The sequence below is a fragment of the Puntigrus tetrazona genome, chromosome 22 (genome assembly GCF_018831695.1).
Source record: "Puntigrus tetrazona isolate hp1 chromosome 22, ASM1883169v1, whole genome shotgun sequence".
Lineage (NCBI taxonomy): Eukaryota > Metazoa > Chordata > Actinopteri > Cypriniformes > Cyprinidae > Puntigrus > Puntigrus tetrazona.
In genome coordinates, this window is record NC_056720.1 from 10,132,797 (window position 1) to 10,140,154 (window position 7,358).

The window sequence follows — 7,358 nt, forward strand, 5'->3', positions numbered from 1 at the left end:
ACTTTCCGATAAGTTCCAACTTAAATCCTAAGTCATATATTTGTTTAGAATATATCTGTGTAGTTCTTTAAAGAGTATGTTACAAATAAATAAACTTTGTGCATCTTAAAAAAGATTGAATAGCTGTCAATTTCATAATCACCTCATGGACAACTGGTCAAACAGAGCTCCGTGAGGTGCTGTAATATGAAATGCGTTTCATGAAGGAAACTCGCGGCCCTCGGGAAAATATATAGAGCAAGTGACAAGCACAATAATGAGGACAAAGTGTTCTCTTATAAACGCATGCATGCATTCGTGCACACATGCAAAAACAACACACACCAACACTTACCTAATCAATTCTGCGTTGCATACCTTCTCGGCACGGCCCTCGTCAGAGAAGTGGCCTTTCTGTTATTTGTGCTGGCGTGTTTGGATGAGCCCAGACCCTCGTTAATGTACATAATTTACCATTACCTTTATCCTGATGGAATCTTAATTGTGCTTTTACAGTGCTTTCGAAGAGCCATTCATCAGCGTCACAACCCCACACCCACATTCACAGGTGCGTACGCAAAGGCTTAATGACATTTCCTTGAAATCAAAGTGAATTTGCTGTTTTCATTTGGAATTTGCTAGCCCTCTGTTGCTATCGATCTGTCTCCCAGCATGCCCCCGTGAAGCCGAAAATATCACAGCAGTCCAATTCACGTTGTGGTTTTTAAGCTTTATCCATGTTTATCTGCAAATCTAAATGCTAAGCTTGCTTGATAGCATAATTATTTGCAGCAGGATGTCTTAAAATAGAGTTCAATGTCAGAACATGAGTTTATTATAGTCTGAAGTTATTTAACTTGTAGAGCACACTGAGACTCAGCTGTCCATTTGACTGATTAAAATTAAATAAAAAGTATTTACTGGGGCGTTCTTGTGGGATATGCTTGTCCTTATGTAGTCTGACGAATTGTTTTCACCTGTTTAATTTTAAAGGGTTACTCCACCACAAAATGATCAATGATTAATCACTTACATAAAAGCTTCGGGATACAATTTAAGATATTTTGGATGACAACCAGGAGGCCTGTGACTGTCCCATTGACTGCCAAGTAAATAAGAGTCAAGGTCCGGGACAGTGTGAAAGTCATCGTCAGAATAGTACATCTGCCATGACTGGTTCAACTGACTTTCAACTGACTTCAACTGACTATTCAACCATTCCTCACCTTAGCGCAACTTTGGAGAATATCTCTGCAAACACTATTCTGAAAATGTTTTTCATACTTTTTCTTTGGTGGTGGTATTTACTCGGCAGTCAATGGGACAGTCACATGCCTCTTGTTTTTTTTTCAACAATCTTAAATACAATATCTTGTTCCAAGGACAAACAAAGTTTTTACGGGTTTGGAAAGACATGAGGGTAAATGATGGGGTGGAGTAACCCTCTAAGTCTCATTCCTTAGACAAGTAGCACCTTCTACAAGCAACATGTTAAAGCATTCAGGTCTGTAAGTTTAGGAGTTTTTAATTTACGAACAGCAGTGATGCTTAATTCATTTAGCAATTTAGCATTAATTCATCTGTTTCAGTTGAAACAACTACTGGATATTTAATGAAACTGTAGTTGTACGCCCAAGATTTTTTGGGAGTTGTAGAATTTGGTTGTCCCTTCCATAACCAACCAATCATAGCACTGAGAAGCAGCAACTGTGCTGTCTTCATAGTCATAAAGCAGCTGAGAAGGACAAGTTTAGGAACAGGTGACGTCTTGGAGGGTGAAATGAGTGCAAAAAGCTGACCCATATTTTAGCTTTTATAGTGTCAGGGATGCCCTTGATCTCAGGTTGCTTGACCCAAAGAAGCACCTCTCTTGACCCCAAAGGCAATCGTAGTTACCATGGGGCTCTGCCTGTTCTTCCTTCTTCTAACGCTCACCATACCCTGACAGCACACCTGTTTTGGAGCCCAGACGAGAACAAGCAGTCATCTGTGTGTTCTTTGCTAAGAGTCAGTGCATTGCTAAAATGCTTGTTCTTGTTGTCTGGCTGCCTGGTCCATCTAAATGCTCACAGCATCTGCCGGGCTATAGATCAGACTTGACAGCACTTCCCAAATGCTCTGATGCTGCAATACACTGTAACCTACTGCAGGTGTCCTTAGGGGTGGGGTGGGATTCTTTTACGTAAGCAAAAATTTGGTCAAATGTGCAAGACCTTTGGGGTATTGCTGAGAAATGAATTGTATTGATCCTCAAACTGAAAATCTAGTTGGTGACAAAACTAGAGAAGGGGATGATGGAATCAATATGGGTCACAATAGGCAACTAGTCAGTTAGTCCAATAACCAACTTGTCAATTAATGAGGTCTAACAGTACATCTAGGTTTTTTCTTGTAATATATTATAGGTAAAAGTCCTGGAAATTCTTCAACCTGTCGTAGAAAATTGACAGTACAGCCATGCATTTTCAGATGCATGTCTTTATCTGTATTGTTTAGCATTTAGCATCTTACTAGTTGTTGCACGCGTTTGAAATGATTGCTTTTCTGCAAAAAACAAAAGCCATTAGCAATCTTCACCAGATGACATTGATTTTATTGATTGATTATTGATTTTAAAGCAAAGCACCGCACCGTGTTCATCAGTTGTACATTTACAGCTCATAAGACGTTGTTTCAGGGATTGTTTCATGAGGCAAAGAAATGGCGGATTAGAAAGTTTATGCGTGTAAATAAACACAGTGCTCCGCTTCACTACAAAACCAGATATTTTTTTTGATAAAACACAGAATTCAGGATAAAAAATTTAAAATTAAGTAGTGACTTAAGCTTTATTTCACTATATTGTGCAGGTCTTCAAAAGATCTTAGAAAAAGAAACAAAACAATCGTGGTCAGGTGAACCCAAAACCAGGCTAATTATACAGGGCTTTCTAATAAAACTAATTAGCTGTAACTAATTAGGCCGGTTTCACATTCATCTGGCTCTATATATTGAATTTTTGTCGTTTTGAACCAGCCTATTCTATATGCACAACCAGTATCTGTTAATAGACATTACCGTTGCTAGCTCCATTGAATGAAGACCTGTATTGGAGACCTTCGTTGGCTTTTGTTGGCCTTGAAAGAATGCTTTGTACAAGGCCTGAAAGAGCCAACTGTTTCTTTGCGCATGCCCCCATCACCCCTTACTTTAAGAAGGAAGGTTTGAAGAACTGCAAACGGTTCACATATTAATTCAAGGTATCTGGTTGCCTGGTATCTTGTTTTACAAAAAGCCTGCAAAAGACAGATTGGTTATCAGGACCAGCTGTCTCAGGCACGACGGCCCTGCTCTCCAGGAGGCCGGCGGACTTGTAGACGCAGGCAGAGAGCAGATGGACGGAGTCCAGGATCAATCCAGTGAATCAATAGCCGGCGTCTGACTTGAGGGGGGGTGTTGGGGGGAAAGGTGAGTTCAAGCGAGTGATACGAAATTGAGAGGATATGAGTAAGAGGCACTGCTGTCACTACCTGTGCATTTCAATAGGGGGCATTAGTTTTCCGAAATTGCGTGAGGTCAAGCCTAAAACAAGAAAAAAATAATCTGCCAGTAGGGTTTAAAAATACTTCAAATACTAATTCAAATGGAAGATTAGTTTATATATCTTATGCCATAGACGGCTATTATTATTTTAAGCAAAAATGCACATTATTTTGATAAATATTTTAGAAAAAAACTGACAATTTTTCTAAAGATTTCTTATATTTCACATCATTCTTTTTTCCTTTAAATATTTTGCTTCTAAATATATCTTGCATTTACAATATTTAGATATTTACTGGAAAACAACAGCAACAAAAAAAAACTGAGTAAGAAAATATTGAGGAAAATATAAGAGTGTTTTGTCAAATTAGTGACAGCATACTTATTCAAAAACTAGAGAACAGCAAAGAAAATCCCCCAACTTCCTCTTACAAAGTTTTTTTTTCTCACTCTCTCTCTTGCTCTCTTTTTATATGAATACAAACCCTCATCCGTCTTGAATAATCTGAAAACTAATTTGAATCACAGGCTAAGCAGACCTAAGGAGGCAAATTTTTTCAATAGTCCATCCATGGATATGTTGCCTGCATGAAACAAGAGACTGGGTCAGACCAGGGTGCTCCCAAGACCAGGAACAAGACAACCTGGTTTCAGCCTTGTCTGCTCCCCTCCCCCTTTGCAGTAGCATCTGTTTTGTGTTAGCCTGTTAGCCATGTTAGCTGCCTAAACTCTTCTAACACTAGCAAAGACTCGCTAAGCTGAAACTCTTTTTTCATAAATTGACTCACTAGTCAGTTAGCAAGAGGAAAATACTGTCACTGATCGTAAACTTGATGTGTGTGGGACAAACTTAGCTACCGGTCACTAGCAGGGTGAGAAGAGAAATACAGTTTGTGAGGCAGAAGTCAGAGGGAGTGCACTAATGCACAGGGTTTCCTGTGAGGGTAATGAGTACCCACAGTTCCCTGCTGAGAGAGGAAGTAGAGTGTAAATAGAGGGATTCCCACCTCGGCAGCGCAGCCGTTGTCATTGAGATAAGAATGGAAATTTCACAATGACTGCCGTTTGGGGATTCCAGCCTCCTGTTCTCTCCCAGACGCCTGCCTTGCCTGTTCAAATATCTTTTGGTTTGCCTGCCTGCCTGGTGGGAGATTCTGCTAGTTAAACTTGGTGCAGGCATGAGAGTCACGAAGCACAGGAAATTCTGGTGTTTGTTTTTATAGTTCGTCTGACACTATAAAACTGCCTAAGTAAATGGGGACGTGGTTGCAAATAACTCATTACGGAAGATGTTAAAGTCTGGATTAAATGAAACCCTGTTGGAAAAACTGCACAATGACCAGCAACGGACCGGCGTAAACCAGCATCAAAACAGTTTTTCAAGAGGTAAATTAACCCTATACTCTAAATTGAATTTTGAATAAACGCCAAAATCTGTCAAATCTCACGAAAATCCATTGCCATGATTTATCACGAGAAGTTTTGCACAAGTATTAGAATTTAAAGAGGCAGATAAGAGTGCAGTTAAAATAAACAGAAAAGATGTCTTCTTGCGTGCATACTAACAGAGTTATCTGTATAGTTATAACTTTGGATCTGAATGAATTTCATGTATTTTTAGTTGTATATGTTAATAAACATGTCCTGATCATTTTGTAGCTTAAGTCCACCTCTTTTTTAAAACTGACTGCAATCTTGCTTTTAAATCGTGATTCCAGTCAACAACCAAATGCACAGAAAGAAAGAAACTATCGCTACTCTTATTTTACTGTGACTTTAAATGTGAAGATTGTATATTTGATGTTAAATGCAATGGTTTTGTTCTTTTTTAGCCTCACAACCAGCCCGACACAGCAACTTTGGCTAAACCAATGGTGGGAGATTGGGGCGGGGTTATTTGTCTGACCCACCAATGGACGACAGGAAAAATACTCAGGAAAACTTTTTAAAAATGGCTCAAGTGGCACAGAAATTACTCACTTCAGCTTTAACAAAAGAGCTCATACATAAAGAAAAGCAGCACTAAATTAAATCGCAAAGCTTTTTAAAGCTCTATTTATACCCCTCGGCAACAGAATCTTTGCAGCTTATTAGAATGGCGGCCTATTATGATTTAGGAGCCTTTTCAAACATGTCAAAAGAGTCAGCTGGTGCTGCTACAACACCTAAAAGATCCAAATCTAAATCCTTTGTGAATTGATTCAGCTCTTTTGAATATTTAATGTTAATGTAATGGCTTGGTGTAACAAACCAGACCCAAATCTCAATTTACCCTGTCAAGCCATCATTGATTTAATTTCAGGATTTATAGAAACATTCTCCTTTCCTGGAGGCAAGGATAAACGACATCGGTGTAAAGAGCAGGCGAAGCGCACTGTGAGATTTTCTTTCTCCTTTTTACATTTCAAAGCATCTAACTATCTCATTTGAATTATTTACTCGGGCACGTGATGGAGAGCCCAGCAGAAGGGTATTGATTGGACTGATTTAGGACCTGCTGCTTGGCTAAATGCAATTCTCTGCTGCGCTGATGCGAGTGTGGGAGGTCTGGCCATCTCTGAGTCCATCGTAAAAAAAAGGCATCAATCAATCAGTATGTAATAAGGTATGGGTGTGAAAACCTGCTCTGGTTATTTAGCTAAACACAGGCAGCTAAATGGCTATGGCGGTATAGTCATTTGCTATCCAATAAATGCACAAAAACAAAAGGATTGTACAGTTTTAGGCTCCGTTCCAAAACCTAGTTAGCAGTAGGCAGATGGCTTTTAAGCAACCTAACTAAAATGAAATGACCAATTTGCAACGCTCACAAAATTGATTTCACTAGTTTGGTGTTAGCATTTTGCTAAGCTAATATTATTGTAATAAGCATAAAATGCACCACACACAAATAATAGTACATTTTTAAATTGATTAAACTATTTAGTATCGAATGTAATGCATTTACAGTTCACCCTAATGCATTCTCAGATTGCGTACGCCCCAAAGCATACAATGCCACCTTAAATAATTATGTTAGCATAATTATGCTAACTGCCTACTGGAATGGCACAATGTCTTAAAATGTTGCAGGAACACAGTTTTAAAACACCATATGTCTCTCATATTCGAAAATATAGCTCGCAGTTCTTTAAGGGCACTTTGGGAAAACAATTCTATAGTTACCAAATCTCAGTTTGCACTAAGGGGGACGGGAGTGATGATTAAGAGAATAGCCAGAGCGGGTCAAAGGATCATCTGTCCCTCTCCCTTCTCAGGCCAATGTGCACAGATCAATACATAATATCTTACAAATTGAATTCGACCTGGATCGACCCAAAGAGGCGGGAGCCTTGCTCTGCGATTTGTAGACAGCTTCACTGCAAACCCTGATGATCAGCAAGGAATGGAGTGCATATGTGCGTGTACGTGTTTGCGTTTTGGGATGTATAAATAGGTTTGTGACATATGGACAGTGTGAGTAATGGAAAAAGAGAGGGAAGTACGGCATCAAAGGCACACATTAACAAATACTCTTGATTATTCACATATAAGCGTATAAGCTGCGCTGCTGTGCTAGAGAGTTCCTGTTTCTGACTTCCTCTTTTACCATCATAAACATATAAACATGCCTTTTTTAAGGCTAGTTCATACTGCTTTACCAAACACCATCAGGGTTAAAAGGGCTAGTTCGCTTAAAAATGAACCCAGTTATCGTTTACTTGCTCTCAAAAGCTAACAAAAAACCATTTTAATTGCATTCTAAAATGATTCACATGACCCATGTGCAAATTTTCCATGTCTTTTAAAGCCATGCGATTGCTTTGTGTGAGAAACATAGTGAAACTTGCAATTAAAGGACCATTGTCAGTAGTGTA

General features: G+C 39.0%; 1 long non-coding RNA gene across 1 annotated transcript; it reads left to right on the plus strand.

Moving 5' to 3' along the window:
- The first annotated feature begins 4,503 nt into the window (after window positions 1-4,503).
- LOC122327864 lies at window positions 4,504-7,358 on the plus strand. The gene is made up of 2 exons (XR_006247731.1): window positions 4,504-4,887; window positions 5,334-7,358. It is a non-coding gene; the product is annotated as an uncharacterized LOC122327864 (long non-coding RNA).